The sequence below is a fragment of the Molossus molossus genome, unplaced genomic scaffold, assembly GCF_014108415.1.
Source record: "Molossus molossus isolate mMolMol1 unplaced genomic scaffold, mMolMol1.p scaffold_m16_p_10, whole genome shotgun sequence".
NCBI lineage: Eukaryota > Metazoa > Chordata > Mammalia > Chiroptera > Molossidae > Molossus > Molossus molossus.
The window spans coordinates 73,177,192-73,188,595 of record NW_023425345.1 but is presented as its reverse complement, the minus strand read 5'-3'; the positions used below and the strand labels follow the sequence as shown (position 1 = coordinate 73,188,595).

General features: G+C 41.2%; 1 non-coding gene across 1 annotated transcript; it reads right to left on the bottom strand.

The window, feature by feature from the left end:
• Positions 1 to 4,202: 4,202 nt before the first annotated feature.
• LOC118624942 lies at positions 4,203 to 4,309 on the bottom strand. The gene has a single exon (XR_004958578.1). It is a non-coding gene; the product is annotated as a U6 spliceosomal RNA (small nuclear RNA).
• Positions 4,310 to 11,404: the final 7,095 nt, after the last annotated feature.

The following is an 11,404-nucleotide window of genomic DNA, read 5'->3' as shown; positions in this document are numbered from 1 at the left end:
ATCTCAGCCTCAGGGATTCTGATTTCATTGGTCTGCAGGTGGGGTCTGGGTACACTTGAGATTTAAAACTTACATAGGTGATTGATTCTACTGTGCAGGCTTGAGATTCACCAACTTACATTGCATCCAGGTGCCCTTATTTTCTTTTAATTGTTTTTCTTTATTGATTCTAGAGAGAGAGGAAGGGAGAGAGACAGAAACATCGAAGAGAGAGATCATTGATTGGCCGCTTCCTGCATGCCCCCAGTTGGGGTCTTGGCCCACAACCTGGGCATGTGCCCTGACCGGAAATCAAACCGGTGACCTCTTGGTGCATGGGTTGATGCTCAACCACTGAGCCACACCAACTGGGCAGGTGCCCTTATTTTCAAATTTACCATTCTGAAATCAAAACAAAATGAAATAAAACATTTTATGTATTTTATATAGTATCTTTGTTGCTGCATAAAAGATGTCTAGGAATTTGGGATTTTTCTCATTCAATCTATCCATTAATTAAATAACTTTTCTTTTAAGAACAAACATTTTAATCTCATGCCTAGCTGACCCTGCTAATTCAGTCTCTTGGTTTAGGCATTGATAAGACTTATGCAATGTCTCACAAAATGTGTGGGCAGAAATGGAAAACAGAGAAAGACCCCTGGCTGGTTTGGCTCAGCGGTTGGCATGTCCGCTCATGGACTAATGAATCACGATTCCAGTCAAGGGTAGTACCTTGGTTACAGTTCATCCCTGGCCCTGGTCGGGGTCGTGGGAGAGGCAGCCAGTCGATGTGTCTTTCTCATGTTACTGTTTCTCTCTCTCTCTCCCTCCCTCCCACTCTGAGAATAAATGGAAAAGTGTCCTCAGGTAAGGATTAAAAAAAAAAAAATAAAAGAAAGAAAACAGAGAAAGAGATATTTGCTTTTATTCATTATCATGGTTGGATAAACATTGAATATCACAAGAGAAAACTTTAATTGTGAATTTACCTAGTATACACATGAAACTAAGTAAATTCTCCCTATAAAATACAGGACACCCTGTTAAATTTGAATTTCAGATAAGCAATGGGTACTTTTTAACTCAATAATTTAGTATTTTTTAGTATAAGTACTTAGTATAAGTATGTCCCATGCAAGCACAGGGGAGCATTTTTATTTTCTAACTCTGGCAGCCCTAAGTAATAGGTCATGTAAAACAAACAGTAAATTATATCTGTAATTAATAAAATTGGAACCCATATGCTCTGCCAGCAAGATCCCTACACAAATGGCCTTTTATGGAATATTTTACAATCTAAAGAACAATAACATATACTCCATGATTACAACCCAACAGGAAATCTCTAAGTGGTTTTTGACAAAGACCCCTCTTTGAGGTGAAGATCGAAACATGAGATGATAATTTTAAAGAATTCTGTGCATGGCCCAGCTGGCATGGCTCAGTGGGTTGAGCATCATCCCACTGACCAAGAGGTCCTGGTTTTTTTTTTTTTTTTTTCATTCAGGTAGAGTGGGAGGGAGAGAGAGGAACAGAGACAGAGAGAGAAACATCGATGTGAAAGGAACACATCGAGTGGCTGCCACCTGTACAACCGACCAGGGCCGGGGACAAACTGCAACCGAGGTACGCGCCCCTAGCGGGAACCGAACCCGGATCTCTCAGGACCGCAGGCCGACGCTCTAACCGCTGAGCCAAACCGGCCAGGGCGGTCCTGGTTTGATTTCCTATCAGGGCACATGCCCAGGTTGTGGGGCTTGATACCCAGTAGGGGTTGTGCAGGAGACAGCTGATTTATGTTTCTCTCTCTCCCTTCCTCTCTTTCTAAAAAATCAATAAAAACATATTTTAAAAAAAGAATTCTGTGCATTCTGATTATTATACTACACATAATTTTTACTTATTTATGTGTAAAAATTGAACCACCTTATAGTCTTAAAAAAAAGAAAAAAGAACAAGGAAAAGCAAAAGCAGTACTAAGCAACTCGAGCTGTTGGAAAAGCTAGCCAGCAGAGGGTGCTAATGTATCACTGATGAATTTTGAGCCACAAAAGGCCTTTTACAATGCTTTGTGCAACTTAGATTTTATTTAAATGTTTATTTTAGTCAACTTTGCCATGCAGTGTTGCTAAAACAGATTAGAAACTAAACGCAGTTCTAGTGTTCTGTTCAGCACTTGCATTGCCCTAAATGATATATTTCGTTTGCCCAAGATCCTTAGCAAAGAAATATACTTTAGCCCATGTTGGCAATTGGAAGCACTGTGCTCCAGATTTAGGCTTGAGTGCTGGGGTCTCTGCCCAGTGTGTGTGATTGTGTGAGTGGTCACAGGTCTGAGAAAGGCAACGGCAGGAAAAGGTTTACCAGGTGAAGAAAGTAAAAGTCCCAGTCGGCGTGGGTGATGGCCACTGCTGGCCTGACTTGACTCTTGAACTGGAGAATGCGTGTCACCTGCCACAATTCTGTTCTCAAATGTACACATCTCAAAGGTATGTGTAGGGCTAGTTAAATTCAGGGCAATTTTATTTCCCCTACAGTACTGCTTATATGGAGAGAAAAGGAGCATTTCTTATGGGCTTTTGTACTAGGCTTGACCTTTTATATATTTGATTTCATTTCAATCTCATGACAACCCTGTGAGACAGATGTTATTATCATCTGTTTACAGATGGAAAAACAAAACAAAACCCGAGGCTGAGAGAAAAGATGTTTCCATGGACACTGTTCTTGTCTACGGTGTGCACTCATTTAACATTTGCCCTAATGTAGCATTTCCCAAACTTTGTTCTGAAGGACACTGGTGCCCTTCAAGGTTTGATAAGTTTTTCTTATTAAACAATTTTGGGAAATGTTGCAAATTTTAACCCTCAGAGTTTCGCAATGCACAAACAAATTTTAAAGTTTCTTATGAAATTCTTTGGCAATGAAACAGATTCAATTTTGTACAACTCAGGTTTCTCAGTACTAATTAACTGAGGAACCCTTCTCCCTCCATTTTTAATAGAATGGCCATCAATATTGTAAGACATACACCTTTGGTGGAAGTTGGCTTGAGAAACATGGGTCTGATTGAATAAATTGAGAAACATGGGTCTGATTGAATAAATATATGGAATAAAATGGTCATTATTATTATCATCATCATCAAAAAACATATTCAGCCCCTTTGGGTCATCGGGCATTAGGTCAGGACCCAGGGATGTGACACAGATCCAACAGTTTAGATGAGGAGCAAAGTGCCTTTCATATGAGCAGAAAGATACTTTAGTTCTTGTGATGTTACTTCTCTGACTTTTCGGGTAAGATGGTGATAATGGATAACAGGGTTTCCAGTGATTTCTTAACGTGGCATTCTGTTTTGTTCCCCTAGTGAACAATTACCACTTTCTCCCATTAATTTAGTATGGCTCAGATGTTTGAAGGATGAGAAATTTAAACATTTGATTATGAAAATTCTAGATAGAGGTCATTAAGAATTATACCTCTTTGACATACCCTGGGAAAACAGATGTTCTCCTTTTTTAATGTATATGATTTCCATTTTATTCATCTTCATGTATATTTATTTATTTTTTAAAATTAATTAATTTATTTTTGTTACAGATGTTTCTCCCTTTCCCCCCCACTAATTCCCTCCTCCCCCTCCCTCCCCGCCCTGTCCCCAGCTTTGTTGTCCATGTCCACTGTTCATGCATACATGCATATAAGTTCTGTGGTTTATCTCCCCCCACCCCCTATTCTGGGGATTGTCAGTCTGTACCCCACTTCCACGTCTCTGGGACTACCCCATTCCTCAGACTGTTATGTTCATTATATTCCACAAATAAGTGAGATCCTGTGATATTTGTTTTTTTCTGTTTTGCTTGTTTCACTTAGGATGATACTCTCCAGGTCCCTCCATGACGTCTCAAAGGATAAGAGATCTTTCTTTCTTACAGCTGCACAGTACTCCATTGTGTATATGTACCACTGCTTTTTTTTTTTTTTTTTTTTTGTTTTTTTTTTTCAGATAGAGTGGGAGGGAGAGAGAGGAAGAGAGAGAGAGAGAAACATCGATGTGAAGGGACACATCGAGTGGCTGCCACCCGCACGACCAACCAGGGCCGGGGACAAACTGCAACCGAGGTACGTGCCCTTAGCGGGAACCGAACCCGGGTCTCTCTGTACCGCAGGTCGATGCTCCAACCGCTGAGCCAAACTGACCAGGGCACCACTGCTTTAAAAATATGGAATGCTTCACAAATTTGCATGTCATCCTTGCGCAGGGGCCATGCTAATCTTTTCCGTATCATTCCAATTTTAGTATATGTGCTGCCGAAGTGAGCACTCCTTTTTTTTTTTTCCTTTGGTTAAGCCTCACCCAAGGACATTTTTTCCATTGATTTAAAAAATTTTTCTGTTTTTTTCTAAAATATGTTTTTATTAACTTATAGAGAGAGAGGAAGAGAGAGATAAAGAAACTTCAATGAGAGAGAAACATTGATCAGCTGCCTCCTGCATGCTGCAACCTCTGGGCATGTGCCCTGACTGGGAATTGAACTGGTGACCTCTTGGTCCATGGATCGACACTCAACCACTGAGCCACACCAGCTAGGCTTTTCCATTGATTTTTAGAGAGAGTGGAAGGGAGGGAGAAGGGACGGAGAGGGTGAGGGAAAAGAGAGAGAGAGAGAGAGAGAGAGAGAGAGAGAGAGAGAAAGAGAGAGAGAGAGAGAGAGAGAAAGAGAGAGAGAGAGAGAGAGACATCAATGAGAGAGAGACACGTCGATTGGTTGCCTCCTGCACATGCCCCGACTGGGGCTAGGGAATGAACTTACAACCCAGGGACATGACCTTGACCGGAAATCGAACCTGTGACCCTCCAGTGCATGGGCTGATGCTCCAACCACTGAGCTACACTGGCCAGGGCCAGATATTCTTTTTACACACAAGGGCACACATGTACACACTCAATTTTGTTTCATCAGTGCTCTTGTAATTTGTTAGATGAACAAAAGCAAGTGAAGGGTGTGGATATCTTCTCCTACTGTGGTGCGTGTGTGTGTGTGTGTGTGTGTGTGTGTGTGTGTGTGTTGAAGGGTGGGGCAGGAAAGAGCATGGGCTTCTGAGTTAGACAAATAAAAGTTCATATCGTGGCTCTGGCACCTGGTAACTATTCAGTTTTAGGCAAGCTCTTTTAGTGTTTGGGTATCAGTCTCTTGATTAGTAAGATGGAGAGAACACCACATATTTCATAGGGCTATAATGGGGAAAATGAAGTGATCTGTGTAAGACACTCACCCAGTGCCTGGTAAACAGGTGTGCAGATGTTCGGAAGCCCCCTCCTGTAGCTCTGGGGTGAGGCAAGCTCTTGGCTTGGCTGGGCTTCCTCTGGGAAACCTTTCTTGACACTCTCTACCCCTCCTGACCACAGTTAATCAAGTTTTCTTCTCCTTTTTAAATTTGTGTGTACCTTTGTCTTACCACTTAGAACACAGCATTGTGATTGGTTACTTCATTTCTCCCAGACTAGATTGTAAGCCCTCAGAAATTGGGAAGTGTTTCATTTTTAGGGAGGTAAAATAGCATAGTAATTAAGAGCATGGCTTGAAGCCAAATTTCTTGGGTTTGAATTCCAGCTCCACTGTATCAGCTAAATGGTCCTAGGCAATTTACTTACTCTCTGTGTCCTGTTTTCTCGTTTGAGGAATGGGTGCAATCCCAGTATTGAGATATTGGTTGAGGATTAAATGAAATAGTTCAGATAAAGTTGTTGAGACAGTACCTGGCATGTGGCTAGCACCCCATAAACACTAGTTATTACGAGGGTGGTTTTGAAGCCCCAAAGTGCCTGCTGGGGACGGTTGTCCTAGAGGAGCTGGTGTGTGGAGTGACTGAAAAAGTGACCAAAGAGAGAACATGGATCACTGCCTCGATGGGTAAGTCAAGCACAGAGAATAATACTTTTAGATGATCTTTATACAAAAATAAAATTTCAGAAGTTACACATAAAACATCTGTTATATAAAAATTCAAATAATGTCAAATTATATCAAGTAGAACCAATAAGTCTCCCTTCATACTCTGTCTCCTCCTCAGTGCCCCACCACTCCATACGTACAACGTTGAGTTTGATGTGTAGTTTCCTGGCCTTTATTATTTTCTTCATTTACAGTTTACTCTTCCTGTTTCAGGTGTGTTCCCTCATGCCCAGAGGTTGAAAAACAAAATCTACTACTCTATCACTGAGAATGTTAGAGATTAATTAATTAGACATTAATTCTAAGTTAGAAACTTACTACTAACTACTCATTTGAAATATAATTGCTTTATACCTGAATTAAATCTTTCATTTTCTCAAGATGATTCATGTGCGGAGTAAGGAGACTGCCCTTGTTTAGAGATAATGGGAAGAGACGCCTTGTTCAGAAATTCTCTCCCACTACTCTGTCCTATGCCACATTCTTATTAGGGCTGAATTTCCTGGAGTTAAGGTATTATTAACAGAAAGCCCCTGTAAAGCTGCGGGTAAGCAGAGTTCCTGGACAAGGCAGTGCATGGGAAGGGAGGGCCCTGAGGATCCTGGGAAGCTCTGCTCATGTCCCAGTCTGACCTTTGACCTGTCCTGCTCAAGACATTAGAGACCCAGCTCTAACTCAGAGCTTTAATGCTCTTGGATCTGACTCCTTGATTTTGTCATGCCTGGTTCTTTAGGGAAAATTCCTGTAGTTAGACTACTTTCATATTTAGAAAAACCAGTAGGAGGAGCTCTTTGGATGAGCTGAAGCTCTAGCCACACTTTGATAATACATTTTTTATTTCTAAGGCACTGTGCACAGACCTAGGGGCATTTTAATGTAGTAGGTGGTTTTTCTTTAATCTCTTTAAAAAATATAAATAGAAAGGGACACAATGATTTTATCAAATCATTAATCTAAAACAAAGCTTAGAGTGTTGCCTCATATTTTCTAATAATGTTTTATTACTGACATTTTCTTATTACTCTAAAAACTAGTTACTTCTCTTCTGATTTTATAAGATAAAATTAATAGTTGAAACATGATTATAGCTGTTTTAGATTTGAATAATTATTTTGGGCTTGGAGTAACATCTTTTGGGAAAACATGATTGTATATTCATAGATGTTGCTGATTTCCTAATTAAATCTTTGAATTTTTATAATATTTTAATACTTTTAATTGCTTAAATGTTTAAATTATCATTAAGCCAAGGCTTAGTGCTTAAGTGTCATTGTATTTAGGACAATGCATTTTTTTTAAAAAAGTTTTTTTTCTTTATTGATTTTAGAGAGAGAGGAACAGAGAGGGAGAGAGAGATAGAAACATCAATGAGAGAGAACATCGATTGGCTACCTCCTGCATGCTCCCCACTGGGGATTGGGCCCACAACCTGGGCCTGTGTCCTGACTGGGAATTGAACCGGCGACCTCTTGGTGCATGGGTCGACACTCATCCACTGAGCCACACTGGCTGGACTAGGTCAATACATTTTATATTGATAATTAAATAATTATAATTTATTATAACCAATCTCTAGTTGATTATAATAAATCGTGAAACTTCATTGGTTGAGATCTAGGTAGATGCTAATATTAGGATTCTTTCTCCTCTGTGGCCAGTATTTTATGTGGAAGTTAACAGCTATTAAACTCCACCCCTATCTTTTCAGGTGATTATAATGTTTTGATGAAGTAAAAAGCATTTCTCACAAAGAGGTATAATTGGAAAGCAGTTCATTCACTTATGCATTAATGATTGCAAGGAACTGGGTGCCACACTAAGTGCTGGTGAGATATGAAGTCACAGCTATCTTAGCTCAGCTTCCCTGCTAAAGCAGAGCCTGACAAGGGCTTGTTGTTAGGGAATTTTATTTTGGGAAATAAACAGGAGTGGAAACTGGAAATAGTGGAATAGGGAAGGAAGCAAGTGTTACTGAGCTGGCTGACCACTGTGGGAAACAAGGGTTCTGTGCCACTGGGGACTCTGGAGAAGCTGTGAAGGACACCCCTCAGAATTGCCCACTTGAGATATGGAAGGGTGCAATAGTCAATCACTTGAATGAGGATTGTCCTTGGAGGTGTTAACTCCCTCCACTTCTAAATTTGTGTAAGAATCAGAATGGCTGAGTGACTCTTGGTGTTCCCCAGCAGAGGCAGAGAACTCCCAGTAGAAAGCAAGAGATACTGGTGTAACTGAGGGGATGCACTGTCAGCTTTTATCTGCTGGTTGCCATGCCCAAGGCTGGACTGAAAAGTGGGCCAAGAGGATGTGAGATAAGGCAGAAGAAAGTCTAATAAAACAGGCATGTGCTCATGGACCTTGTAATCTACTGGTAGACTCAAATAATACAATGCGAGACTATGAGACAAAGGGGGAGGGGGAGGTGGGTTACTCAGCTAGAACTCTGTTGAGCTACATATAATAGAAACTCAACAGCTGTAACCAGAAGTCCCAAGGAAGTTAGTCCTGGGCTGGTGCAAATGCTCAAGAAAGTTGTGCAGTACCAGGCTCCATCCAACTTCATGCTCTTCTATCCTTAGTGCCTGGCTTTCATCCTCATAAACTTAAGATGGTTGTTCTAATTCTGGGCACTTTGTGTTCCAGGAAGGAAGACAGGGGAAGGGCAAATGGCAAGGGCAAGTGCCATAAGTCCATCTGTTTTTTTTTTTTTTTAATCCTCACTCGAGGACATTTTTCCATCCTTTGTTCAGATAGAGTAGGAGGGAGAGAAAGGAAGAGAGAGAGAGAGAGAAACATCGACGTGAAAGGGACACATTGAGTGGCTGCCACCTGCACGACTAACCAGGGCCGGGGACGAACTGCAACCGAGGTATGTGCCCTTAGCGGTAACCGAACCCGGGACTCTCTGGACCACAGGCCGATGCTCTAATCACTGAGCCAAGCCAGCCAGGGCTCCATCTGGTTTTATTAGGAAAACCATAACTTTCTTCAAGCCTGACCCAATAGAATTCTATTTACATATCATTGCCCAAAGTAGGTCATGTGACCGTTCTTGGCTCAAAGGAGTCTGGGAAGATGAGTACTTTTAACTGGACACATTGTACTCTGAACAGAATTGAAGTTATGTTGGTAAGGAAGAGGAGAGAAAGGATACTGAGTAGGCAACTTACAATTTTTGTTTCAGAAGTCCAGAGTGCTGGGGGAGTACGAAGGAAGAACCCCAAGTCTGGACTCGGGTGGAGGAAGGTTGGTTAAAGAAAGCTCTTGAAGATGACTCTTGAACTAGGTCTTGAAGGACGAGTTAGCCAAGTAAAGAATATGTGAGAGCTTGTGTTTGTGTATGATGTTAAGGGGTAGGAAGGGGTTGAGTGGAAGGACAATCTAGACATTATGTAGAAGAACATGGAAATATTAACAATTCTTGCATTTAAGAAGAATTTTAGAGAGATACGCCATGTCTAGATAATTGAGTGCAAATGGGTAGTGAATGAGGCACAACTCTGGCAAGTGTTCTAGGACAAGACTGAACTAAAAAGGGCCTTATAGGCCACAATAAAAAATTTGGATTTTATCTGGATGATTATGAAAAGTTGTTGAAGTATTTTTTTTAAATTATATCTTTATTGTTGAATGTATTACAGATATTCCTCCTCCCCACTCCCGCCCCCCTCCTGCCTTTTCCCACACTGTTGTCTGTCCATTGGTTATGCATATATGCATGTAATTTCTTTGGTTTATTTCTTCCCACCTCCCAACCCCCTTTCCCTTTGAGGTTTGTCAGTCTAGCAACCAATTTGTACTTCTTAATCCCTTCATCTTTTTCACCCATTCCCCCATCCCCCATCTCATCTGGCAACCAACAAAATGTTCTCTGTATCTTTGAGAATGTTTCTGTTCTGCTTGTTCATTTTGTTTGTAGATTCAATTGTTGATAGCTATGTATTTGTTGCCATTTTGTTTTTTCATTTATTTTTAAATCTTTTTCTTCAAGAAGACCCTTCAACATTTCATATAATAATGGTTTGGTGGTGATGAACTCCTTTAGCTTTTCCTTGTCTGGGAAACTCTTTATATGGCCATCGACTCTAAATGACAGCTTTGCAGGATAGAGTAATCTTGGTTGTAGGTTCTTGCTTTTCATCACTCTGAATATTTCTTGCCACTCCCTTCTGGCTTGCAAAGTTTCTTTTGAGAAATCAGCTGACAGTCTTATGGGAGATCCCTTGTAGGTAACGAACTGCTTTTCTCTTGCTGCTTTTAAGATTCTCTCTTTGTCTTGAACATTTTGCATTTTGATGATGATGTGTCTTGGTGTGGGCCTCTTGGGGCTCATCTTGTTTGAGACTCTCTGCGCTTCCTGGACTTGTATGTCTATTTCCTTCACCAAGTTAGGAAAGTTTTCTGCCATTATTGTTTCAAATAGGTTTTTTTTTTATCCTTACTCGAGGACATTTTCCCATTTTTTGTTCAGGTAGAGTTAGCTCAGCGGTTAGAGCATTAGAGGTTGGCCTGCAGTCCAGAGAGACCCAGGTTCGGTTTTGTTCAGATAGAGAAACATCGATGTGAAAGGGACACGTCGAGTGGCTGCCATTCGCATGACCAAACAGGGCCAGGGACAAATTGCAACCGAGGTATTCGCCCTTAGCAGGAACCGAACCCGGGTCTCTTTGGACCGCAGGCCAACCTCTAACGCTCTAACCGCTGAGCCAAACCAGCCAGGGCTCAAATAGGCTTTTGATTTCTTGTTCTCTCTTCTCCTTCTGGCATTCCCAAGATGTGAATGTTGGCATGCTTGAAGTTGTCCCAGAGGTTCCTTACACTATCCTTATTTTTTTGGATTCTTTTTTATTTTTGCTTTTCTGATTGGGTGTTTTTTGCTTCCTTATATTCCAAATCGATGGTTTGCTTCTTGGCTTTATCTACTTTACTATTGAATCTGTGTAAATTATTCTTTTTTTTTTTATCCTCACCTGAGGACATTTTTTGTTCAGATAGAATTGGAGGGAGAGAGAGGGAGAGAGAGGGAAAGAGAGAGAGAGAGAGATAGAGAGAGAGAAAGAGAGAGAAAGAGAGAGAGAGAGAAACATTGACGGGAACCAAACCCGGGTCTCCCTGGACCGTAGGCCAACCTCTAACGCTCTAACAGCTGAGCCAAACCAGCCAGGGCTCAAGTAGGTTTTTGAAAGGGACACATTGAGTAGCTGACACCCACACGACCAACCAGGGCCAGGGACAAACTGCAGTCAAGGTATGCACCCTTAGCGGGAACCAAACCCCGTCTCTCTGGACCGCAGGCCGACGCTCTAACCGCTGAGCCAAACTGGCTAGGGCTGTAAATTATTCTTCATTTCAGTTAGTGCCTCCTTCATTTCTTTTTTTTTTTTTTTTTTATCCTCACCCGAGGATATTTTTTCCATTTTTTGGTACAGATAGAATGGGAGGGAGAGAGAGGAAGGGAGAGA